Source organism: Lontra canadensis, unplaced genomic scaffold (genome assembly GCF_010015895.1).
Source record: "Lontra canadensis isolate GAN:19392208 unplaced genomic scaffold, GSC_riverotter_1.0 scaffold20, whole genome shotgun sequence".
Classification (NCBI taxonomy): Eukaryota; Metazoa; Chordata; class Mammalia; order Carnivora; family Mustelidae; genus Lontra; species Lontra canadensis.
Genome location: NW_022631014.1, coordinates 19,220,083 through 19,246,021, shown reverse-complemented (window position 1 = coordinate 19,246,021; position 25,939 = coordinate 19,220,083). Strand labels below are relative to the sequence as shown.

At 48.8% G+C, this 25,939-nt stretch overlaps 1 protein-coding gene across 1 annotated transcript in view; it reads left to right on the top strand.

The window, feature by feature from the left end:
- ITGA9 (integrin subunit alpha 9) overlaps positions 1-25,939 on the top strand; it is a 326,387-nt gene that overhangs the window by 223,519 nt on the left and 76,929 nt on the right. The gene's annotated exons all lie outside the window — the stretch shown is intronic.

Genomic DNA, 25,939 nt, shown 5'->3' with positions numbered 1-25,939 from the left:
GCGAGTTCAGTCCTTTGGAGCCAAAGGTCACCACCGTTGGTGCTGAGGGACCCCATATGATGTCTGTGCCTTGTGGGGTGACAGGCCATGCAGATTCCCCTGCGCTCGCTCATTGGAGGCCAGCAGCTTTTTCCTGCTGGGGCAGTCCTCTCTATCCATGCATTTCTGCCCTAGGTCTGCAGGTCCTTGGTAGGCCTGGGAATGCAAGTGATGGTCCCGTGGGCTGGAAAATCATCCATGCTCTGGGTTCTTTCAAAGAACAAAGAGTAGCACACATGTTTTCGTTAGATTTCCCCGGAAGCAAACCTGGAGACAAGAATTCAAATGCAAGGTATTTGTTGCAGAGGTAAAGGCAGAGTGTTGGCGGGGGGGGATGGCGTGAGAGAGAGAAAAGAAAGCAGCCGATGAAGATGAAGCATCAGTCATCAAGCTAGGTATGCTGTGGACGATGGAGTTCCCCTCCCACTGGGGAGCTCTGGGCCTGGAGATCAGACAGCTCAGAGCCAGCTGCCCCCCCGGGTGAGGGTCTGGGGCTTTCTCCACACTCCCCACAGTCACTGCTTGAGGGCTGCTCCCGAAGACATTACTATTCCGAACACTTCTGGCCTGCCCTGCGTAGAGGCCACAGCGTCTCTGTCGCTAGAGAGGGCCCTCCAGTGAAAAACTGCAGGTGTCCCAGCTGGAGAGCCAGAGCCAGGGATAGGGACCAACAGGGTCTGCTGTGACTGCCCCCATCCCAACAAGAACTCTCACAGCCATGGCTGACCTCCGACTCCTCACTCACTGGCCACATTTCTTTCATTTTCACTTGCTTCTTCCTGGTGCTCATGCAGAGGGAGGGAAGGAGATGGAACAGCAGTCACAGGTTGTGGGATTTAAGGAGTCTGGAGCCAACATAGGCCTCAAACTCCCCCAGGGCATCTGAAAGCATTGGCCTCAGGCTGACAGACATGAAGCAGGCCCCTCTGCTTTCAGGGAGCTCCCAGAGTCTGTGGGGCAGGTAATGACCTCACGTGCACATGGCCCACCAGAGGTGTGGCTCAGGACCCACAGTGGGTTTTTGGCAGGTGGAAGAGTGAGTTACTTACTTGGTGCTCGAGGGGCCTAAGTTTAGTGAAGACTGCCATCATGCATGAGCGCCAACAGGACTCACGCCATGGGAGCACAGAGCTACTTGGGATGGGAGGGAGGGTGTTCTACTGTCGCCTCTCAGGAACCCATTTTAAAAAGAGGAAACTGAGGCTGTAAAAGGATCAGGGAGTTCCAAGAAACATTACCGCTGGGATCTGAGCCCAGGCCAAGACTGTGTTTGGTTCTCTATGCTCATGCCTCTCCCTAGTGAAGGTTTGCCTCCACCCAGGGGGTTGTGTGACAGGGACTGCCCCTCGGGGGTCCCTGCACATGGCAAGGTGGTGAGAGCTCTGCACTGAGCCATCTCCTCCTAGGTTTTCATTTTCCCCCAAGAAAGTGAGAGGAAGGACCTCGGGGAGCCCCCAGCCTTTTGAGATCTCCCCTCCCTTTGCACTTGGCTCACTTCGACAGGCAGACACAGCTCCCGGGAGCTTTGCCAGAGGGGAATGAAGGAAACTGGGGCTGCTGGTGTCTGGGGCTGAGCAGAGGGTGGCCCTGGCAGGAGATGTGGGGCTGTATCGGGGAGGGTGGGAGCTGCTGCAGGGGACCTTGCTAGGAGGTCGGCTGCAGGAGACGAGTGGCCGGCACTCCTCCTAAGGATGTTCCTCAGAGTCACAGTTGGGAAATACATCACTACAGGGTGCGTCCTTGGCCAAGCGTCTCCATAATGAAAACCCAGCCTTTCTGAATGTAGCCCAGCCCTCCTCTGAACTGAAGCGTGAGAATTCCATAGACATCCACTGAGTACCTCGGCGGTATCTGGAGAGGCCCAGGACTCAGAGCTGAGGCAAGTGTCAGCTCCTTCTCTGGGAAGGGCCCCGCAGAGCCTGGTGTGAGGCAAGGGGGTTCCTGTTGTGGCCCAAGCCTGCAGGAGTGTCAGTTCTGCTCAGCAGAAAGATCTGCTAGGATCCCACAGCACAGCGATGACCACTAGGAATTGTTGGCGTATGTCTCAAATTTTTTCTTGTATTTTTATGTACTTATTTATGCATTTGAATATGTATTATACAAGAGGACATGTGGAGTGTTTTATGCATATCGTACCAGAAATACCAATCCTTTGCCAATAACATTTGTCCCCAATTTGTCCTTTGTTTTTTAACTTTATTTGTGACAATTAGGCCAACAGACATCTTTAACTCTTACATAGTTCATTCTTCTTTTTCTTTATGCATAGTTTCTGACTTTGGTGTCAGCTTAGAAATTCTTCCCCATCTCCAGATATCTACCCAATATGTATCCATACTTCCTAGTTTCTTTTTTTTTTCCCCCCTCACATATAAATTTTCAGTCTGTCTTTGGTGGAATTTACCTTGGTATGGGAGAAAAATGTACAGAACCAACTTTATTTTTTCCAAATAGCCTGATGTCTCCAGGAGATTTGTTAAACACCCTTTACCTACCCACACCGCCCCTGACCTGAAGTCACCATCTTCTTCGTATTCTGAATTCCCATGTACATCTGGGTCCATTTCTGGATTTCCATGTTCTGTCTCCTGATCTTTCTACCTCAGGGACACACCAGTGCAACTTTAATGGCTGAAGTTTCATATGACAGCTTAACATCTGGAAGAACCAATGTCTCCCCTAGCACGCAACTTCTTCAATTTTCTTTGCCTAATGTCTCATGCTTATTTTTTCAAATCATCCCTTTAAGTTCAGAAAAATTCCATTGCCGTGTGATTGGAATTACTTTAAATATGTACTTTAATTTTGGAAGAACATACACATTTTTCAGTTTTCAGGTTTTTCATCCAAGAATCTACTCTGTCCATTTGCCGTTCCTTTCTGTCCCTCAGAATATCATCATTTCCCCACTGAGGGTCCTGCCTCTTCTTGTTATTCCTGGATATTTACTGTTGTAAATATTATATATTTTGGAAAATCTATTATATTTTTTAGAAAGTCCGTGGTATTTTTAAACTGGCTTAGGGAAAAAAAGCTTTCAGGTTTGGTATAAGTTTAACTGGTGATGTCATTGAACTATAGTACCTTGTTTTTGTTTGTTTGTTTGTTTTTAATTTAGTACCTTGGTTTTTAAGTTGTATTCATCTCAGCCCGTTTTAGGTGGAATCATAACCTACACAAATTATGATTTTACTCCACCTTTTTAATATTATACCTCACTTCCTCTCCCAGAGGAGTCCCCTGACTCTTGCTTCAAGGCGGGTTGAACAGCAGTGGGCACAGCGAGCATCCTTCTCATCCTCAACCGTAATGGGTCACGAAGGCGGGTATAGACCTGAGCTCTATGTTTTATTAATCATGTTAAGGAAGTGCATTAACATGGATGAGCACTGACATCCTGTCAAATATACTTTCAGTCTATTCGTAAGATCCTGGCAAACATGAGGAGCTTTTATGCATGAAAAGGAATGGTCATTTCCATTAGTATGATATCTAATACCCAAGCCACTTATTTTCAAACAACTAATATTTTATACAGACTCACACAGTCCCTACATAACTTTGTAAGTCAAAAACATGGATTTCAGGGGCTTAGGTTAAACCTTATGAAACTGATACTGTTGTAGCTCAAAGATAGCCAAATATTGGCAATGTCAGCTGGTTCAGCCCAATAGATGTTCTCATTTAGCTTTGAACGCAAGCTAAATCACTTGAACTTTTTTCATAAATCTCAGACTCTCTTAAATACTTTCAGTACCTTAAAAAGAAACAAACTGCTGATTCACCAGTCGGGGGCTAACACTGAAAACCAACTACAGGGGTGCCTGGGTGGCTCAGTGAGTTAAGCCTCTGCCTTCGGCTCAGGTCATGATCCCAGGGTCCTGGGATCAAGCCCCGCATTGGGTTCTCTGCTCAGCAGGGAGCCTGCTTCCCCCTCTCTCTCTCTGCCTGCCTCTCTGCCTCCTTGTGATCTCGCTGTCAAATAAAAATAAGTAAATAAATCAAGAAAGAAAGAAAGAAAAAAGAAAAAAAAAAGAAAAAAGAAAACCAACTGCATAATTGCTGCCATCAGAAATCTCAATTTATTATCTCTAGTCTTATTTCTAATTTTGACTTTGGTTCTGATTCCTTCCTGGAGCCGTACTCGTACAGACATTCCCAGAAGAGTTAGGGCCACCTGCTCAAGTCTGAAGCAGGGACTGGCGTTGCTGGTGGGATATTTGGGTCCAGGGACACAAGGATGCTACTCTGGTCCATTATCCAGTTGCCCAACATAGCCAACAGTGTGGATGTTCCACCTGGTGCCTTCCGGTCCCTTCCTGCCATCTTTGTCCCTCCACCCATACACACCCCCCACCTTGGTTTTCTTTTGACACCCGGGCATGGTGACTCTCATATTGAGGACTACCTTTACCTGCCACCATGAAGAGCTATGAGTGCCCCGACCTGGACCACCCTTGGCCATTGTGGTACAGATGTTATAAACGCCCAACACCCCCAGATCAGGACAGCTATAAGATGACTCACTCCAGAGCTCCCCTGCAGGATAAGTAGAGGCCACCCTCTGAGGGACTTGGCCTGAGCTCACATCCTTGCCTGATTTCCCCCCACCCCCCAGACCCCTTTTCCTGCTTCCCGTACTTTTTTACCGGTACCCTGAGAGCACATTTTTTAATGCATCTTTTGATCAAGAATCCTGATCTTGGGGTCTGCTTCTGAGTACCAAGACCTACAGCAGACAGGCCCCCTTTTCTATAAATAAGCTTTGTTCATCACAGCAGAAACTTCCCAAACTACTGATCTGACCAATCAGCTATGTTCTGTTTTGTTTCTCTGTGACCACAAACTTTTCCCTCAAATGACCCTGTTTGGAGTATCTTATCTTTGTAACACAACCTAATATAAATCTACTTTGTATAAGTATTTGCTCTGAGTGATTACTTGTTCTGAGTCAGGCCCCATCCAATTCCGTGAAATCTGAAGTTTTTGATCAACTTGGGTCCCTGAAATTACAACTTTTTTGGTAATTACTCTGCTTAAACTATTGGCCTCTGAAACGATTCATGCTGCTTCTCTTTCTTGACCTTTTAATAAGATCAAGTGTATTTTTAAAAGCTCCAGCCTCTACTTGGTCATGACTATGTCACTGGACTCAGTTGGCTAATACTTGATTTAGTATTGTTTCAGTATTCATAAACAAGAATTGTCTGCAGTTTTCTTTCTTGTGTGGTCTCTGTCAGATTGGTGTCGGGCTTTTGCCAGTGTTCCCAAAAATAAGCAGGAAGTTTACATTCCTTCTTGGTACTCTGGGAATGCACATGGCAGCCGTGGGAACCACGCCTTATGGCAGCATGATGCGCACACCTGTGCTCAGGACTTCATTTGCATTAATGTATTTAAGCCTCACACCCACCTGGACAGGCATGTCCAGTTATGAGCTGAGTTTTCCTGGTGAGAAAAGCTCAGCAAGGTTAAGGAAGAGCTGACGCCAGCGAGGGGCCGAGTGGGAATCCAGGCACAGTCTGGCCACTCCAGGGTGCTCAAGTGCATCTCCTTTGCATAAAGAGGCTTGCTTATATGTCCAGCACAGTGTCCTGGCTGCTCCCCTGGCTCTGGGGCCGTTCCCCTTGGGAAGGCCAGGTGCTTCGTGAATGAGGTCTTTCTCCTGACATCATCAGCGGTTTTTTGTGCCGGAGGTAATGGGCAAGGAAGCATTGATGAATTTGCCGAGACAGCTGCACGTGGTCTGAACAAGGCTCTCTTCTGTACCCCAAGGCTCTTGGCACACGGGCCCAGCTCCCAACCAGTCCCTCCTGGAGTTAGCTTTGCTGTGATGCCTGCGTGTCTCCACGCTGGGTCCTGGAAGACAGGCAGGAGTCTCACCCTCGGGTTTTCCCTCCCTGAAATTCATTTGTCCCCAAGTGAACTCAACATGAAAGGAAGATCACACATGAAAGCTTTGCTCTGAAGTGGGATTGGAAAGGTGGAAACAGCACCGACCTCCCTGTTTTGACATTTACCTGTTGAGCATTTGACGGCTGTGTGAGGAAATGCTGGTGGCTTTGTGCTCTTGGCCTGACAAACCAGGACGTTACTGAATGATTGATTATATCCTGTAACAAACGGAATACTGTGACACGCTCTAATTTCCTGATGTACCGCGTACAATGGGGCGATGCTGGGTTGTGGAGACAGCTGTGATTTTCATGAGATAAAAGCCTCTAGTTTTGTTTTGTTTCACTCTGAATAAGCCAAAGGCTGATTTTCTCAGCACGAGGCTCAGTATGTACCATAGAGCCCCCGTTTTCCTCCTTTAGAATGAGGCTTCGGTGGTAATGATTAACCCATATCCTAAAGGTCTGTAGGGATTAATTCTCCTGCAAGAACAGAGCTCACAAATGGGCAAGTGGGGCAGCTCGCTGAGTCATAACTGGGACCACAGTGGCATCCATTTGCTCAGCGAATATAAGTCATGTGTTTAACACAGATCGGGGGTAGGAGATGCATGAGCAAAACAGACATAAACCATGCCCTCAGTCTGTGTACGGTCCATTGGGGAACCAGTTCAGCATGCAGTGGGTCAAGACCACGGTGAGTGGATTGCACGTGGGGGTCGTGGCAGATTGTCTTGAGGCGCCGGGGGAGGTTTCCAGGAAGAGCAGAGATGCCGCAACTGGAGAAAACAACACCCTTGCGGGAAAGGTCAGTGTGGTGAAGATGCGTGAGCAAGTGAGCTGGGGAGAGACCAAGGGGAGGGGAGAGGCCGGTGGGGCCCGATGGCATGGGCCATGTGCAGACCCACGCCAGATGTCCCCACCCAGGCCACATGGAGGGCGGTTCTGTGTGCGTTTCAGCTTCTGCTTTTCCTTATTGTTGGAGCCTCCGAATAGGTTTATAAGATACCATAAAATGTTAATGCACTTATTTATTACAAAGCTTGAGTCCAGCACTCATGTCTGAGAGAGGAAAAAAGGGCCTACTGTTATTATTTTTCCTTCCTTTAGAATATTAGCCCTAAAAAGCTGTCCTCAGTGAAAATAGCAGCTTTTTAACGGAGACCAGAGTTGTCATCATGAAAGAACCATTTACACATCGGGTTGGCGCTGATGGTCATCAGTCCGAGCTCTTAATCTGAACCTTGTCCTGGGAGGAGGGAAGCCCAGGCTGTGAAGGACTTGAAACATTACATTTCACAGGTGGACAAGTCCCCGGGAAAGGAAATGGTGTACAGAATGTCGCAAAGCCACATGCATATTGATTTTTTGATTCTTGTTTTGGAAATCCAAAGGCAGGTTCAGAATAGCTCCTTCTATCTTCGGCTGCCTGGAGAATGGAGCTCGGTGCAAGAGATCGCTGAGGCTCCCAGCTCCAGTTTCCAGGCTCAGGGTTACGAGGTGTGTTCCCCGAAATGCCCTACCTGCGCTCCGTGTCGGCTTCTGGCCAGCTCCAGTGTACGATATTAGTTTTGGCTTTGGGAAAGAAGGTCTCTTTTTCTTGGCTGGAAGTACACGGCAATGCAACCATTTTATTTTGCTTGTGGCTCACGATTTAATTGGGCAACGAGGGGAAAGAGCATGCACACTGGGCATCTGGGCTTTTCCTTTAAAGCCACAATCAACCCAGCTTTCGAGAACACGGCTTGCTCTTTGGGAAGGAAGGAATGTGTTCTAGTGGGGCCAGGCCTCCTGGGGACTTTCTGGATGGAAGGAGCAGAAAATGAAAAGGTTGACTGATGGTCCAGCGGTTTCCATGAGGTGGGGGTAAAATGGAAATGAAGGACAGAAGGGAGGTCAGAGGAAGTTTGGTTTCACAGAACAGGAACCCGGGCAGGTGAATTTCTTACATCCTTGCTCCCTCCCCGCTGCATGCATACTGGCTCGCTCCTGGAAGGCCACCAGTCCCTGCGTATTTTGCCTGTGAGCCCTTTAAGCTGTCGGGAGGACTCTTCCCCATGAGCTCCCTCTGGAAATCTTCCCCGTGGCCTCGGTTGGACTACTGGGCTCTTTGATTCGACCTTTAACCAAAATGATGTTTTTCAGACCATTCCTTTCTCTATGACCTACTAACCCCAGGCAAATGGTGTCTGCCATTCACCAAGCCTGAAATGAGGTGGTAGGTGCAGGTAGTCTGTTGGAGCGGGATTCCCAGGGAGCAGGAAGGAGGGAAGAAAAGCCCACATGAGTGTGTGTTTTTTGGTCACTGCTGGCGGTGCCTGCAGCTTTGAGAGGCCTAAAGAAAGTCACTCAGAAACCTCTGCTAGAGGACACAACACTGGGCATTCATTCCCTCGCTCCCACTCCCGGTCAGTTGAGGGCTGCCTCCAAAGGGGTAGAGTGTCCTGCCTCGGCAAGGGTGCTGGTGAGCGTGAGTGCCCATGGAACTGTCTGCTGGGCCAGAGCTGAGACTAGAGCTCGGCTGGGAGCAAAGGACACATGGGTCTGAGGTGTGCACTCAACTTGTTTCTAACCCCAATCCCAACCCAGGCTTCCAGAACCTGAGCTCAGCCCCTCATTGCCTTCTTCCTTTTGAGCAAACACATTGGTCAGCTCTCCTTCTCGGTTTCTGGAGATTTTCTATGAGCCCATGTGGAAAATAGTCTGAAATCTAAGTAGAGATGAACAGGTAGGACTTTGTGTTTGGGAAGGAGATGGGTGGGGTCTGTATGGAGACCTTGGCTCTTCCTGATCACTGTGCTTGACCCGGGATATAAATTCAGAACCCATGTAAGTGGGAAAATGTCTGAAAAGTTTGGACATTTAAACCATACTGTGCAAGAAACTTTATTTTGAGCTAAACAAATGAAATCCAGACTTCAGGAAAGGTAAATAAGGAATTGATTGCTTTAACTACAGGCTCCTTCTGTTTACAAAAAGATTAATACTGAAAAAATTTTAAACATCTTGACAGGGGTCAAAGCAATTCAAATAAAAAGGCAAATAAATGTGCTTCAACAATTTACAGTAAATTATCTAGTTAAGGAACCATCGTACCCGTGAGTTATCTTCTGTTTAAGTGGGAACTCGGGGAGTGTCTGCCCGTTCAGCAGGTGAGGAAAACCACGTCTTTGAAAGAGTTTATGAAACCCCTCCTTCATTTTTTCTATATTTGTGGTCTTGTCCTGTTTCTTGCTATTTGCGTTACCATCCAGTACTTTGAAGGTCTGGGAACAGCAAATAAAATTGATGGCTGTTTTTTGTCACCTGTCCTGAGTTGGTGTTTTCCTCCATGTTCAGAGGCTCATTCCTCAGCCTGCAGGGACACAAGTACAGTGAAAGGAGGTGATGTCTGGGTTTCTTGTGCACATTCAGCATCTCTGGGACCCCGTTTCCCTTTGCTCCAGTCAACGGGCTCAGTGGGGACCTTGCCGCCCAGAGCCCTAGTAGAAGATGTGCTACTAGTAGTTCTGCGGTTGTTTTCTTATGTTCCTTCTCTCTTTTCATCTGTGGACATCCTTTCCGCCTCTCTGTGGGGGCAAACCAAAAAAGAAGAACTGGCTGTCACTTCTGAGCAAGAGGAGGGGGGACAGGCCAGGGCTTCCCTTGGCTGGGAGCACGGGCCGGCAAGGGGCTGGGTGGGTGGGTGACTCCGTCCTCATGGCCACCCCTTCCTGAGTGCTTCCTGTTAGCCTGGTAGACAGTGGCAACTCCCAGGGACCCTCATCTACTCTTCACAGCATCTCTGTACCCGTCACTGTAACAGACCACTCCCAGATATAGTGGCCCAATACAGCAACCATCTAATGTCACTCACGACCCTGGCCATGGTCCGTCTGCTCCAGGCCGGGCTCCTGACCTCCTGCAGTATCTGTGGTGAGCCAGGAGTCTCCTGGGGCCCCCCGATGTCCAGGGCAGTGGGAACAACTGCTCTGTGGTCCTGTCCTCCAGCAGACCGGCCCAGGCTCACTCACAGGGGCTCCAGGAGAGCCAGTGGAAGCTCCAGAGACAGGGAGAGCTTCACTTCTGCTGCATTCTGCTGGTCAGAGCGTGTGGTGTGTTCTGCCTGGACTCAAGGTGGAGAAAAGAAGTCCTCCCCATGCGGGGGCCAGCCGCAGGGAGGCAGGACATAAGGAGGGGTGAAGGGAGGTGTCATGGTCTTCACTCCTCACCCTTAACTCGAGAATCCTACAGGGAGAGAGAGGAGCACACCTTTGGGAGGCTTTGGGAAGTTCGGAGAGGAGCTGGAGAATCCAGTGTTTCTAAAAATACTCTCTGGGTGAAATGGACACCAGGCAGGGAAGGGATCCCATCCGACTCTTCCTTGTCATAGAGAAAACCGAGGAGAGGGTTGTACGGATAGCTCTGGCTTGAGTTTCACAAAGACTCAGCAGAGCCCTGCAAAGGAGAGGGACACACCCAGTGTGTGATGGGGATGCTGTTGGGCACAGTCACAGCTGTCATCTCAGGGAGAACCCCCACTAACCCTGCAGAGATGGGATGATCATATCCGTGTCATGGAGCAGAAGACTGAGCTCTGGAAGATGGTGGTTTGCTCCAAATCACAAAGCTAGCAAGTGGCCACGCTGGGACTGGAACCCCCATCTGCCTGATGACAGACTTGTCCATTGCCATCCTGCTTCACAGCGAAGGACAGGACCTGACCCTTGACATCACAGAACTGACAGGAAGTAAACACGGGGTCCCCACACCCCACCACATGTCCAGTCCAAAATACAGAATGATGAAAGATAGGGTTTAAGGATGAGCTCCCAAGTGTGGTTCTGGTGGGAGGGGAGTGAAAGAGCTTCACTTGGACACCAAACAGAGTCATTCTGGCCTCAGAGTATCTTCCAAGAGGGACTCTGAAGCCTGAACACGAGAGCTGGATTCTTTAGTTCGGGGTGACAATATAGTCTGTCAAACTGGGACACTTTGAGGATTTACTGGGAGCATTATTAGTAATTAGCCCCAGGAAAACAGGCGTAAACTGGGACTGTCCCAGGTAAATGGGATGCATGGTCTATCCTATTAATGGCCAAAATACAAGGAAGGCTTGGTGACTCTGCAGGCTCCCTGGAGCGGACATGAGGGGAAAAAACTCTGGCCTTGGAGCCAGATGAGGTGGGCCTTAGTGTGCCCCCACCACCACTGTCTGACTCTGGGTCTCTGCACAGTAGCCCTGCAGCAAATTACTTCAAAACCTAGGAGCTTCAAACAGCAAACAGTTACTATCCTTCACAGTGGGTCAGGAATTCAGGTTGCTTCTGGCTCAGGACCTCTCGTGAGAGCACAGTCCAGATGTTGGCTGGGGTACAGTTACCTAAGACTTGACTGGGGCTGGAGGACCCACTTCTAAGGTAGCTTCTGACATGGCTGGCAGATTGGTGGTAGCTGTTGGCGGGAGGCCTCAGGTCTTCCACACAAGAGCCCACCTGCAGGTTGTCTGAGTGTCCCTACAAAATGGCGGCTGAATTTCCTTACAGGGAACCGGGCAGCTCACCCGCTCATGACCATCTCTCAGATGTCACACAGAATCACTTCTGCTACATTCTATAACTTGGAAGGGAGTCCACAAGTCTGACCCACATTCAGGGGCAGGGGACTGAGGCCCCACCCTTTGAAGGGAGGAGGGTCAAATAATTTACAGACATATTTGAAAACCACTGTTCCTGTTCAGGATGCATGTTCCAGACTTAATAATGTAGGTACTGTCTGTAAGGTACCTGCAACAGTACCCAGCATTCATTAAAAACAAAGACTCTCTTGGCTCACCGGAGTCCAGCAGAAGCCTTTCCGAATGTTGATGGACAGGGACAGATTCAAGATCCAGTAAATCTGGGCATGCCTGCCAGGCATGAATGAACCAGAGTCACTTTTAAAAGTAGGTCTGAGGAAATTAGGTCAGCTCTGAGGCTTCTTCAGATGTAGGTCATTTGTCTGTGGGACCAGACAGCCAGAGGACTCCATCTCAGTGTGGAATTTAACTCATGTCCCCCTAAACCGCTCTGATGAGCACCCCAACCCCCATTTGGTGTGTGGGGCCATCATGGCCAAGTGTCCTCCCCTTTTAGGGGAAGTAGGCCCCAGAACTATGGCACCCAGGCCTACCCTGGAGGCTGTTCTCCAGCCCACCCTCTGCTAGGCCCCTTCAAGGGCTTTTATTTAATGTGCTTTCCAGAACACTGGGAGATACGTGTTTTTACCTATTTTAACCTTTTTCATGCCAATCAATGGAAAACTCAACCCAGAATGGCTTGGGCAAGAAAACAATTTGTTTTGCAAACCAAAAAAAACTGAAAAAAAACTAAGGTTGGCTTTAGCCACAGCTTGTTGTTGGGCCTCAGAAAGTTGTCACAGTGTCTCTCCATCTGTCAGCTTCTCTTTCTCATTTTGGCTCATTCCTTAGTGTGTCCCCTCGGGGGTGGCAAAATGGCTGCCAAGCTGTGGTGATTAAGCAGTCTCGTGTCATAAAAGTCCTAGCAAAAGTTTCACCGAGTCTCCTTGGTCTATTTGCCTTAAGCCTGGGTCACATGCCCCACCACTTAGGGGAGTGGGGGGTGGAGTGCCACCCACAGCTCCTGGGCTGAATGCAGGGAAGAGATGGCTCCCCAGAGGGAACTGTGACAGGTCCTCACAGAGCTGGAGGACAACATTGTTATCCTCATTTACCAGTGCAGAAATCTGGCTCAGCACAGGCAAGGAACTTGGCCATAGTCTCACAGCTAGCAGTAGTTAAGTGTTGCTACTTCTCCTGTTCATGTCGATGAAGGAAGATGTTCTCTCTCTACCTCAGCTTTTGACTTCAAAGTGCTCTGTGGCCATCTTAAGTGGCCACCAAAACTCTAGGGCATGACCAATGGTTCTAGAAGGCACTGGGTTAAAATGCCATTGGTGGATTATGGCATTAGAGGATACCTGCTGAGGGGAGGAACCAGAATTCCCAGTCAGGAAAACCCCTCTCAGAAACCCTTGGAAGAACTGGGAGCTTTTGTCATCTCAAGGCCCATGTGATTTTTCCTTTTACTTTCTCGTGCTAGTTGTAAGATTTCAACACAGAATTCTTCTCTTACATGTCACTTCTCAAGAGTTAAAAATTCATCTGCTAAGGAGATGCAGAGTTGGTGCATCAGAGGCCCACGACAGAGGGGTCTCCCTCCCCCACATCCCCTCATCTGTCTAGAAGGTTCCATTTGAAGGGACTGCCTTTCGTCTCCAAACACAGAGGAGGGCAGTTGACTGAGCCACAGATGGGAAGAGGGAGGGGGGGCCTCCAGAAGACAAGAAATAAGCTCTCTCCCCAAATAAGCAGAAAGCCTGAGCTGTGAAACCCAGATTGTTGGCACTGGGGAGGGGCCCAGGGGTGCTTCCCTTGTGAGGTCATTGGAACAGGCAGGAAACCTGAATCTGCTGCCAAAGAAAACTCTCTGTGCTCTTCGTGAAAAGCCTGCCGAGCTCTCTTCACGAGGAGGCTGCTGCTTGAGACTCACGAACAGGCCCACTGGCTGCCAGCAAGGTGTTTCCTGGCCTTTTCTGAAAGGCCTGGACCACTCTACTTGCAGTCACACTGCTGCTTCTCTCTGCTCTAAGGGCAGGCCGTGGATTCTCCAGGCCGAGAAGACACCGTCTGACCCTTGTGTTTCTGGTTGGGAAACACCACATAGGCTGGAGTCTGTTTCGTGGCCTGAAATGCTGCGTGTAAAATGTTTCCTTCCCCAGTAGAAACGGCCCATGGGGTCACAGGCCCCTCTCTGCATCCTGCTCAGGGCTGGTTATATCTGAGACAGGATGGCTACCATCCAGTCAGTTGCAAGGACACAGCTCAAGGTAGAGGAACCGTAGACATCGTGTGAATTCTGCTTTAGCCGCCGAATAACCACACGCATTGTGGCAGGTTGTGCAACCTCCCAGAGCCTCATTTTCCTCACCTGGAAAGTAAGGATGATGAGACCCACCTCACAGGGTCAGGCTTAAATAAGATGGCACTTCAAGGGCCCGAAATGAGAAAACACTCAGTAAATGTTTATTCTTTCCTCCCCTTTTGTTCTCTTCCGCATTTCCTCACCATAGCACCATTGCCTTAATCTTCTATTTTTGGGGGTGGAGTCAGAGTCAATGTGGAGGAAGGCGACTTGGGGCATCACGGGGACAGTGGAAGGCCTGTGAAGGACTCTCTTATAACAGCAGCCCCACAGGGGCCCCACAGACTTCAGAACATCCCTGGAAGGGGCCACCTCAGGCATCCACTGGCTCCACCGACCAAGGCCTGCTCCCTCTCCCGAGGCTGTCCTCCACTGGGTGTCCTGGCCGTGGTCAGTGTTTCTGAGAATCCACACTGGTGCTCCTCCAAGCATGGTCTCCTGACCCAGTGTCCACACCGCCCGGGAGCTGGTGAGGAAAGCACACTCACAGGTCGTTCCCAGACCTGCTGAATCAGAAGTACTGGGGTGAGTGACAGCAGTGTGCATCTGATGGTGACAGAGTTTGAGAACCTCTGTGCCCTAGGCAGGTTATCGCAGAGCAAAGGGAGGAAGACCCACATGCCCTGCGCCCTGAAGGGCCCTCTGCAGACTGGTGTCTATGAGGCGGTACAGGCCTTGGGGTTAGGCTGCCACACTGGAGTTCTAGCGCTCCAGGCACCTGCCGTGTGACTTTGGACGCATTCCTTCACCCTCCCTGGGCCTCTGGATCTTCACTTGCAAAGCACAGGATCTCCTACCTCGGGGGGCTGTTGGGAAGCATGAATCTGTCCATCGCCACGAAGTGCTTAGCACAGAATCTGCCATGTGACCAGAGTTCAGTACACGTTAATTCTGTCTCTTATTTTTCGGGCAGCCCAGCCAGATGGAGGGTCTTATTCCTGGGAGTGGCCTTGAACAGCCTAGGATTTGTCAGCCAATGTAGGCGGCATTGTAGAGAAAATACTTGCAAAGTCCCTCGAGAGAGCCAAGGAGCAGCCCCTACCCCCATGATGGCAGCCACCATAGGGACTCGCTAAACCTTTGCAGCAAGGCTGTGGGGTAGATATGACGATGTTTTTACAGAGGCACTTGCCACTGGATAAGTGGTTAAACATGACGTGAACCCGTCAGTTTGAAAAAAAAAAAACATTGTGCAATCACAAGTTGATAAGTTTCAGGGTCGCGGGTCCTTCCCCTGGGAAGCTCTATAAAGAGGAGAGTGGCTTTAACCTGCTGTTCAGGGTCCCTGCCTAGAGGCTGGTGCAGATGGGGCAGGAAGCCTCCTTCCCAAACGGGACAGAGAGAAAATGCTTAGGAACAGTAATTAAATGAGTTCATGTTTATGAGGCACTTAAGTGGATTCAGATCGATATGTGAGTCATGTAAGTCTGCCCCTTCTTAGCTTGCACCCTTCGTGTTTGCTGGGTGGAATTCTTTGTTTTAAAAGAGCCTGGTTTGCTTAGAACTGGACTTCCCAGTAAAGCTGCCCTGCTCTGCATCATGCATTAGAGAGAATGAGAGGTTTTCTAAGACCTGGGAGGCCATTTGCTCAAAGCCTGAAGTGCTCCCACTGGTGCCAGCTTGGCATCCCCCTAGCTGGGGCACAGACAGAGGAGGGAAGCGGGGTGTGTCTGTGATGGTTTCAGAGTTCCCTAGAATGAAATCCAGAGATAAGGCATCATATAAAAGTAATTTACTAGGAAGTGGAAAAGGAGGCAAAGGTACATCACATTTTCTCAGGGGGCAAGGACAATTTGGTAGGTAACTTTGACACAAAGTATAGGTCACATCTCAGAGCTCCCCAGTCAGGGACAAGGGCTCTTGGGTAAGAGTTCCTCCAGGCAGGTGTGAATTCCCAAGCATCGCCATCTCTCCACGTTCACAAAGAGGTACTGGCAGCTGGAAATCAGTGTGCATGGCCACATGGGAAAAGAGGCACAGGGGTGTGGAGGGAGCACGTCCTCCTTCCGTGCTCTGCTGTGAGCAGGGTAGGGGATGGTCAGCCCAGCCGTCAGAAGCGGCACTAAAAACCATTGTGGAAAGCAAGACAAATGAAAACGTTGTCAGAAGGAGACAGAAGAATGAGCAAAACCACCCATGAGGGAGACACCCAGCAAATGACAGACGGAGACACACAGAGTTCTGATCTGTCCATTCCCTCTGCAACACCAGGGGATGGGAAGTCATAGGGAAGCCAGTCCATTCACCTGCACCCTGGAGCTCAGCCTTTTTTTTTATACCCCCCAAGAACTAGGAAAAATCAGAAGATCTTTCACAAACTCTAACAGGACTGAATTTAAAACCTAGCCATGAAAAAAACAAAATAGCCCTTCTTCTTTGTGTAGCGTGAGTCAGTTTGCATAAGTGGCCAATGAACTGAAAACATTAAAACAAAGTAGAGAACCAACTACAATCCAAGGAAATGCAGTGCACCTCCCTTGAAACTACAAAAAGGACACATAGCTTAGCGTTTAGTTAAGAGTCGTGGGTCCTTCTCAGTTCAGTGCTGTAAAGAGGACTTGCTCTTGCTCTGAGTAGTATTGAGCCTCAAGGATCTCCGCATCAGGCTTTTCCTTGGTACGTGTGTGGTCTGAGGGTCCTGACATACAGCCTGAGCTCCCCTCTTTGTCCTTCCGTGGACACTTCTACAGCTGGAGCCCGCAGCTGGTGTATGTCGCTCTGTTGGACCAGCCGCCGAGACAGTCCCTCTGTGCCTGGCACGGAGCAGGAAAGTTTGCTCCAGACCTCCACAGCATGAGGTTTACCCAACAGGTAAATTAATAGAAGAGCACAGGTCCTGCAGGGATCCGTTTCTGCCTTTTAGTCTGCTAGATGCAGTTCTGAATAAGGGGGCCCTCAGCTAGATCTTCCCAGGTTACAAATAGTATTTTTTTTTTTTTTACAAATAGTATTTTTTGTTGTTTGTCATTTCATAATATCTTTTTTGTTTTTAAGATTTTCTTTATTTATTTGACAGATAGCACTAGTAGGCAGAGCAGCAGACACAGGGAGAGGGAAAGGCAGGCTCTCTGCTGAGCAGGGAGCCTGACGAGAGGCTCGATCGCAGGATCTGGAATCACGACCTGAGCTGAAGGCAGCCGCTGAGCCACCCAGGTGCCCCTCGTGATAGTTTTTGACCTGGGTGTTCTCAGCTTCTCTTATACACAGAGCTCCATGTCAGCCTGCTGAGCACACCCCACCCAGGCAGTCATCACACCCAGGTCTACAGGGGTCTTTCCTCTAACCGCTGGGTCCTTCCCCTCCCCACAGGCTGGGACCAGCGCCTGGGAGACAACAGGGACCGCTTGTAAAAGCAGTGAGGGACGTTGAGGCTGCCCGAGGGGGAATGATTAAATGAGAGAGTGAATGTAAAGACATAACAGAAAACATGCGTATCTCATACGTAAGAATTACTCTATAGGAGCTGTTTCCCATTTGAGGCAAAATAAAAAACACTTGTTGAATGAATGGATGGGCTTCCTCAGGAGCAGCAGGAGGTAGGCTTGCGGGGGAGCCGGCCACCATCTCTCCAGTTCTTCTTTCTTTGTCAGGGCCCTGAGGGCATGGGGGCAGGGCACCAGTCTGTGAGGCTCCCATCCAGGAGAGGGGAGGGCATAATGACGGGTGTCCTGTCCTCACGGGAGTTGGAACCCAGGGAAGGCACTTTTTTTTCCTTCAGGCTAGCTCTCAATCACTTCACCTCCAAAACGGCAGTGGCTGTCCTCGCCCTTGGGGTCAGTGTTTCAGAAGCTGACATGGAACACTTGCTCCAGATGATTCAAAATCCAGATCTTCTGACCCTGCTTCTGCTCCTAAGAATCCCACTCTGGAGGGCAGGGCCTGCAGTTGGCATCTATAACAAGGATCGTGATGCAGTCTAACCTTTGAGGGCCCTTAACTTGAGTGCATGTTGGAACCACTGAAAGAGCTTTCAGCAAATGCTTGCCCAGCTGTGTGCTGTGATTCAGTGGGTCTAGGGCAGGGCTTCCATCTGGGTCTTTTGTAGAAAGCGTTGCACGCAGAATTCGTCTTTCTAGCGCCATCATAAAAATCAGAGAGAAGTGCCCGCTCTGGTGGTCCCCAGCCTCTCTGCCGGGAGCAGGACTTGGGGAGAGCAGCCTGGGCTGGAGTTCAGCCCCTCTCCCCCTCAGCCAAGTCTCTTGTGCAGGAAACAGCGCACACAATTGTGCATGGGGTCTCTGGCCCCACCTGGCTCCAGTGCACAGTTAGAAATCAGTGAGTGGTGTTGGTTGGTAATGACCTCTGAAGAGCTTTAAGTAAAAGCGAACCAAGGAGTGTGTTAAGATTCACCTGGAATATCTTGTAGAACGGACTAGGGACCTGCGGAGAGCGGGGCATCTGCTAAGGGGACATTTTGTGCCGACCTGGACAGGAGGAGGTTAGACCTGGAGTGTTGTGGCAGCAAGGAAAGAAAAAGGAGGGAGGGAGGTATCTTCTTTAAAAGAAGATGCCTAGGGGCGCCTGGGTGGCTCAGTGGATTAACCCTCTGCCTTTGGCTCAGGTCATGGTCCCAGGGTCCTGGGATCAAGCCCTGCGTCAAGCTCTCTGCTCTGCAGGGAGCCTGCTTCCTTCTCTCTCTCTGCCTGCCTCTCTGCTCACTCGTGATCTCTGTCAAATAAATAAATAAAATTAAAAAAAAATAATAAAAGAAGATGCCTATTCTTTAAAGAGAGTCCTGAATGTGTCCAAAGGTAGCTAAGCTGATGTACCAACCCGAGGGAAGAAATGAGGGGGCAGCGGCCCCCAGAGACAGGCCTCCGTGAGACCTCTGCATGTTACCTGGAGACATGGTCCTCAGGGAGAGGTCCTCTCTGAGGCCCTGTCTCTTTGTCCACGGCCAAGGCAAGTTCTGCCTTGTCCCAAGTCAACAGTTCCCCACCCCAACTGCTTGTCAAGAGGGGAGAGGACAGGGGACTACCGTCCATGTTTTTTTTTTTTTTTTTAAGGTGATTTTATTTATTTACTTGACAGACAGAGATCACAAGTAGGCAGAGAGGCAGGCACAGAGAGAGGAGGAAGCAGGCTCCCGGCTGAGCAGAGAGCCCGATGCGGGGCTCCATCCCAGGACCCTGAGATCATGACCTGAGCCGAAGGCAGAGGCTTTAACCCACTGAGCCACCCAGGTGCCCCCCGTCCATGTTATTTTATATCCCCTCCACCCACCTTGGAAACCACCAATTCCTCTGCAGGCGAGGCTTCCTATGTCTCTCTGCCCAGGGCTTTCTTGGCTACAGGTGTGCCCTGCAGTCAAGCAATGAGGGGCTGGAAGCCCAAGACTGTCGGTGTTTCTGGAACAACTCAACCAAGGACAGGGGGATATGGAAAAATAGCGGCCCTAACTTTCTGACCCACTGGTGACACACCTACCCACTTCTTCATGGAGCACCTGAGGTCACCTCCTTGTCCCAGAGTCTGCTTTCAGGGGAACCTAGATAAGGGACATGTGAAGGGGCAGATCCCCAACTCCAGAAAAGTGTGTCCTCACACAGACAGTAGTCCTCAAATAGCATTGGCTATGTACCTCTTTTCCCAGGGCGGCGGAGAGCATAAGGAAGGCAGTCTCCATGGGCTGACATCGTGTTTCCCAAGCGGGTGGGCTCAGGGTTGTAGAGCAGTGCTTCTCAAACGGTCATGATCACAGAGGCGACCTGGGTGTCTTGTTCAAATACAGACTCTAATTCAGCAGGTCTGGGATGGGACCTGAGAATCTGCATTTCTAGCTTTCTCCCAAGTGAGGCTGGTGCTGTAGGTCAGAGGACTACCCTCTGAATAGCAAGGCCCTTAGCAACAAAACCCTTTGAAAATCAGTTTTGAGTGGGCAGGAGTGCAAGTGGGTTGGTAGGCAAGGGACAAGTCTTCACTGTGAGTACATTTCTCATCGAGGTTCCTGGCCGGGATTTTAATAAGTACCCCTCAAACACTTGATTCCTACAAAACCTTTTCATCCAAACACCACTCATTGTTTTTATGCCATGATGTTAAATTCTTTCCCGTCCTTTCAGGAGAGCTCTCCACCTTGTTGATTTTCCAGTCAGCCTGTAGGGAAAAGGAAAAGAGCGCTAGAAAATCAAAATAATTTGATTTGTGAGATAGAATGCAACATTGAACTCCTAGCTGGTTGATCAAGAATTGGCAAGCTCTGGGAAATATATATATATGAATAGAAACCATGTTCAAAAAGATCTAAGAGTAATACATTGCCTCTATTTAACAGGAGGACTGACTTTCTAAGTGAAAATCAAAGAATTTCTTCTTCAGCCTTAGAAGGCACTTAGAAGGGAAGGTCTCTTCACTTTGGGCTTTCCAGTGAGAGCTGGTTGATTTCTTTTTAGTGGTTTGTTTATACACTCAAGTTCGGATCCCTGTGGTCCCGAAGGGAGCAATCACCAGCACTGGGGGAGGTGATTTTATTTGTCTGCCCTTTGGGAAAATATAGGGATTAGTTCTAAACAGGGTTGATGTAATGCACAAAGAAGGGAATGTTACAGGAATGAGTTTATTCAGCTCATTTCTAATTCATACTGGCTTTTAAAATGTAATCTTTTTGCTCCATTTATAGCTTTCAGAGCACTTTTTTCTAAGGGCCACAAGGACTGTTGGGGAGAAGACTGGCCCGGCTCCACTTTGCTCGGAGAGCTGTTCCTTCTGTGACAGTTGTCCTCCCCCTGCCCGCCTGTAATCAGAGCAGCTTAAAGGGCGCCTACCAAATTCTGATACTCTGCATCACAGGGGAATTTCGCTCTAACAGTTCTGTGGTTCATCTCTCTCAAACATTTGTCCTGACTATAGTTCCTGCTTGCTTCACTTTTTTCAGCATGGAAAGAACAAACGCAGCATATTCTGGGCCTTGGCTTCCAAATGGGGTTTTGACAAAATTTAAGAAAGGAACTTGCTTGTAGAGCCTTCTTTGCTCGATTCCTCCAAATCCCCGGTGTGTGTAGGTGATCATCTCTGGTTCCCTCAGACTGCTCAGATGCCAGCTTCTATCTGACAGGAGGTCTGTCACCACTGACCCAGCCTTGCCAGGCCATCAGCTATACTGGGTGTCTGTATTAAAGTTCCCATATGTTCCAGGTTCCTTAAAGGCTACTCTTGGTTCATGGAGCAATGTTCCCCACCTTTCCCCACCATGGCTTAGTTTCCATGGATTCTTTGGCAGTGAAAGGGAAAAGGGGATCCTGTTTGCTCCCTGTTTGGTATCCCGCCCCAAGCCCCATTGCCAGCTAAGAACCCTTGGGCAGGTGATACAGTTACTTTGTGTTCTAGTTTCCTCCTTGGAAAATGGCATCAAAAAGGAAGCTACCACCCAGATGAGCTACCTGGTACGTAGTGAGCCATTACCAAATAGGGACCATCTGTGTATTCCATCCCTATAACCATCATCACTAGCTGACGTCCTAGAAGGCAGGTGTTATGACATCATTTGACAGGTAAGGAAATGGAACCTTAAGGAAAGGATGGTTAACTGGTCTGATGATACATAGCTATTGCAGACCTGAGCCAGTAATTAAAGCTGGGACACTAACTTGTGCACTTTGTATGCTGTAAGCCCGTGTGGTTTTCTTCTCGGGCAGGAATTTCATGGACCCTGTCCCAAAGGATTCCCCTCCAGGAATAGGACTGTTTTTTCTGGTGGGGCTCGGGCTGACTCATGGTCGAGTGGGGCCAATAAAGTCTTTCCTGGGAATGAAATCTCTTTCTGTTAACTCACTGGGCCAACTTATTGGGGACCCCTGCTCACCCAGTTGATTAGAGAATTGGGATATAGTGCTTCCAAAATTTACCTGAATTCTTTATTCACCACATTAACATGGAGGCTTCTCTTACCAGCACATAAGGGTCACACCTCTAGTGCTAGATGAAGGAAGGGGGGTCTTAGATGAACATGACATTGCCAGACATGGGGACATGCATGTCCCCTTCAATTTGACAAACCCATGGGGAAACTAGAAAACAAGAAGTCAAATTTTAAACTTTCCCTGGCACTGAGCCCTTGCCAGACTTTGCAGATTTGGTGCTCCCAAAGAGCACTGTGTTGGTGGTCAAATGAAGCACACTCCAGAATGAAAGCAAACACTGTGTGATTGGGAGGAAGGAGTCCAAAGGCCAAGGGGGCTCCCTAACTTCATTATCTGAGTCGTCTTGCCAACCGCTGCACATTAAGAACAGGGCTGGGGCTTGGCTCCCCTGGCCACACTCCTGGGCCTGGGAGAGCTGAGGTATGTCTGGAAAAGAGGGGGACTTTGCCAAGGCAAGCATCTCCCGTGCCAGGCAGACCAACAAATAGCTTCTTCTCCGAGTCCCTTCATTCGAATCCTCAATCAGCCAAGGCCCATTCATTTAATAAGTGCAAACTCAGGAGCTACTAAGTGCCAGGCTCAGTGCCAGGCACTGAGGATACAGAGGTGAACTTGCCTAAATCAGGCATGCTTTTCATCACATGTTCTAGAAAACGTTCATTGATGTTTTCCTGATCCCAAGAGTAATGTGTGTCGGCTAAAAAAATTAATTTCATTTAAATTGTATCACTCAGTCTCCAGGGAGAAGCCCTGATAGCATTTTATGGTATTGGAGTGCCTTGTTAGCCAAGGAAAAGCAGGACCGGGAAAAAGGCCAGTTCTGGGAATCTTCTTAGAGTATGATCCAAAATTTCGTAGTAAAAAGAAAAAAAAAATTTTTTTAAGATTTGATTGGGACTTTACTTGAACAATGAAACTAAAAATTATGGAAATAAGGTTACATTATTCTACATTTAACAGCTCTTGTAACATTGGAATTATAATGTCAAGGACACCTTAGACCCAAGGCAAAAGCTTATTTGCTTTATTAGCATCTTTATTATTTTTTTTAAAGATTTTATTTCTTTATTTGTCAGAGAGAATGAGAACACAAGCAGGCAGAGCTACCGGCAGAGGGAGAGGGAGAAGCAGGCTCCCCTCTGAGCAGGGAGCCCAACGCTGGCCTCGATCCCAGGGCCCTGGGATCCTGACCTGAGCCAAAAGCAGATAATAACCAACTAAGCCATTCAGGCACCCACAAGAGGTCATTTTTATAATGGCATACTTTTCCAAGGGCTTCTCTTGATCTTTTTTATTTAAATCCTTATCTTTGGAAGCATCTTAAGTGTTATCATCCAGGGGTGTTTATCAGTTAACTGATCTAACTCAGCCAGATCCAGATTTATCAGTTGCATTCTGTGGCTTGAGCAGTTTTTCATCATCTCTTTCATTGATTTCATGAAAGTCTGCTGCTTTTGCAGCAAGGACTCAATTTCCCTCTGTAGTAGATTTGTACCATATTGGAACTGGGTAATCAGAGTCTGCACTGTCTGGTGATTAGGGACAATTGTTGCTCCCTGGTCCGTGTTCCCAGTCAGCTAAGAGTCGATCCCCACGTCTTGCAACAATGATAAAGTTGTGTTCTCTAACCTAAAGTCAGGGTAAACAACGAGTGGTACATGGAAAAGGCAGAGCCAAGGAGATGCCTGATGTCAGGAACCTCTCCCACATACTTCCTGGTGGGCACCAAATGTCTGGCAGAAGTAATAAGCAACCCCCAATAGATCACAATTTTGAAGCCTCACTGGGTCTCTCTGTGCCTACAAGGTTGCCTGCCTGGCTCTTGCCAAGGGTGTAAAGGTTTCCATAATGAGCCTGGTTTTTAGTTATGCCCTGGACCTGATGTGAAACCAGAACAAAGAGGATGTTGATACTGCTTGGGGTAAGTTGCTCCCCCGATGGGCACGGTTACCCAGACTTCATAAACTACAGTTCGATGAGCTTTCTCTCGTTTAATAGAAATTTTAAAAATTTTATCGGCATATGCCTGTTCCCCTTTTATTGTCTTTCCTCAGCTGGGAGCAAATGCCCCATCCTTCCCAGCGGCTCCCAGCACCTGGAGCCTCAGCTATAAAGAGCATTGTGTGAGGTCAGGTTCCCCAGAAGCAGATGGGGATTTCTGTGCAAGCAGTTTATTAGAGAAATTATCTGGAAAAAAAAGGGAGTGAAGGGAGCAGAAGGGGGCAGAGGAAGGAACCCGACAGTTGTCCTGTCAGCTGGAGGCTGCTTTAGCCTCATCCCACAGGGGCTCTGGAACCTAATCCGCACAGCAGAGCCAGTCTCACCTGGAGGCAAAGGGATGTCAATCCGAGGCTACAGAATGCTTGTAGGGGAGGGTGTTGTAAATCCCCCTCCCCCAGGCAAAGAAGCTTCCATTCAGCTGGGGGCTATTGAACCCATGTAGTAAAGGGGTTGTAGGACAAGCACAGAACCATCCACTCATAGTGTTTGCTCCCCTCACAGCTGTAGTAGGAGAGCAGAGTATAGAAATAAATAACCCCAGGAGGGCCATGTTCGTGCTGACAGGCGGCAGAAGGGTGATGCATGAGCTCCTTTCCTATAGCACCACCAGGAGCGCATGAGTCATGATCGTCAACCCAGCGCTCTCCAGCCTAGAGAGGTCTCTGGTTTTTGCTCTCTCTGCCTTCCCCCACCAAGGTCCAACCAGAATTCTGCAATCTCTAGTAGACTGAGTAGGGTGGCAGAGAGACTTGGAATAAAACAATAAATCCTGGCTTACACATTATTTTCTAACACTTTTGGAATTAACCAAAAGAATGGACTTCAGCAGTTCTGGAATAATCAACTGCAGTCTGAAGCCAAAGCCAAGTACACTGAGGTCCTCTCAGGTTCCAGAGTAAAGTTTTGAAGTCGCAATCATTCCTTCACACCCACGCAAAACCTAAAAAAAGTCTTCAAGGCAATAAATCTTTTCTTCACAAACAGGTAGATCTTTGACTTGAATGGAAAACCTGTCTTCTGGTTTGCAAGGGATTTCCAGTGAGGCATGGAACTTCACGAAGGAAATTTAGAACTGGGTTGAGGACTCATGTAATTTATATATATGCTAGGACACCCTTGAGAGTAATTGAACCCCATGATGGATGTGAACAGGAACCATACGGGGGACGCTGAGAGCCAATGTCACCTAGGCTTGGGCTTGATACCTCTGATGCCCACAGGCTGATTAGCTAGGATTTAAAGGAGCTTCTCCTTGGGCCAGTTGTAGACATTGCTTCTGCAAGGAGGAACAGGAAGAAGGAGATGGCAATAAATCCCGCACAAATGAATCATTAGGACCAGTCTTTGGGACATGCAGGTCCTGAGACAGCATTTGAGAACTTATCCTCTGGTTTCGTTATTGAAATTGCAGAAGCATATCCTCTAGGTTCCAAGAGCAGCCCCTCCCACTTCCATGTAAATGTGTCTGTCTGCTGGGAGGTCTCTTCTTTCTAAGTTGTGAGCTTTTCAAGGACAGGAACTAACATCTTTCAGACCTGTGTCCTTCTCGCTGATGATGGTAGGTGGTATGCTGACTCGGTCACCCCATAGAAGCTCAGGGTCCATTCTGAATCCTGTGCTGCTTCCATACTATGTGTGTGAACTTGGCATCCATGAGGATTTGGGGCCAAGGTGCATGAAGTAAGCCTTGGAAGGAGGACTGAGGAGGAGTATTCCTGCTAGTGGAAACAGCTTAAAAGAGGTACAGGAATGAAGCCAGGTAAAGGATGTTTGTAGACTGGAAACAGAATAGAAAAAGAAGAGAATGTAGATGCTCTTTCCCTCTAGAAAATTAGAGTCATAGAATGGGGAGGGAGACAGACTTTAGAGTCCACCAGGAATGACCTTGGGGGAGGCACACCACCTTATCGAACTTTGGCATCCTGGCTTCTAGACTCAGCAAGTGCTAGGTCTGTGGCATCTCCTCCAAAATCCACAACATACTGTCTCCCCTTGGAAGTCTTGATTGGCTAGTAACTTGGAACCTGTGGGTTAAGAAGAGCCTTCTGGCCTCCTTTGACCTTGGTTGTAGACCATATGTTCAAGTAGGAAGACAGCAGTTCCCCATGACCCCCATCCTGGTTTCTTGTGCCACTGTGTATAGAGTCCAACCTTGGTGGGCTACGCTAGGAGACCCCTCCTTGCC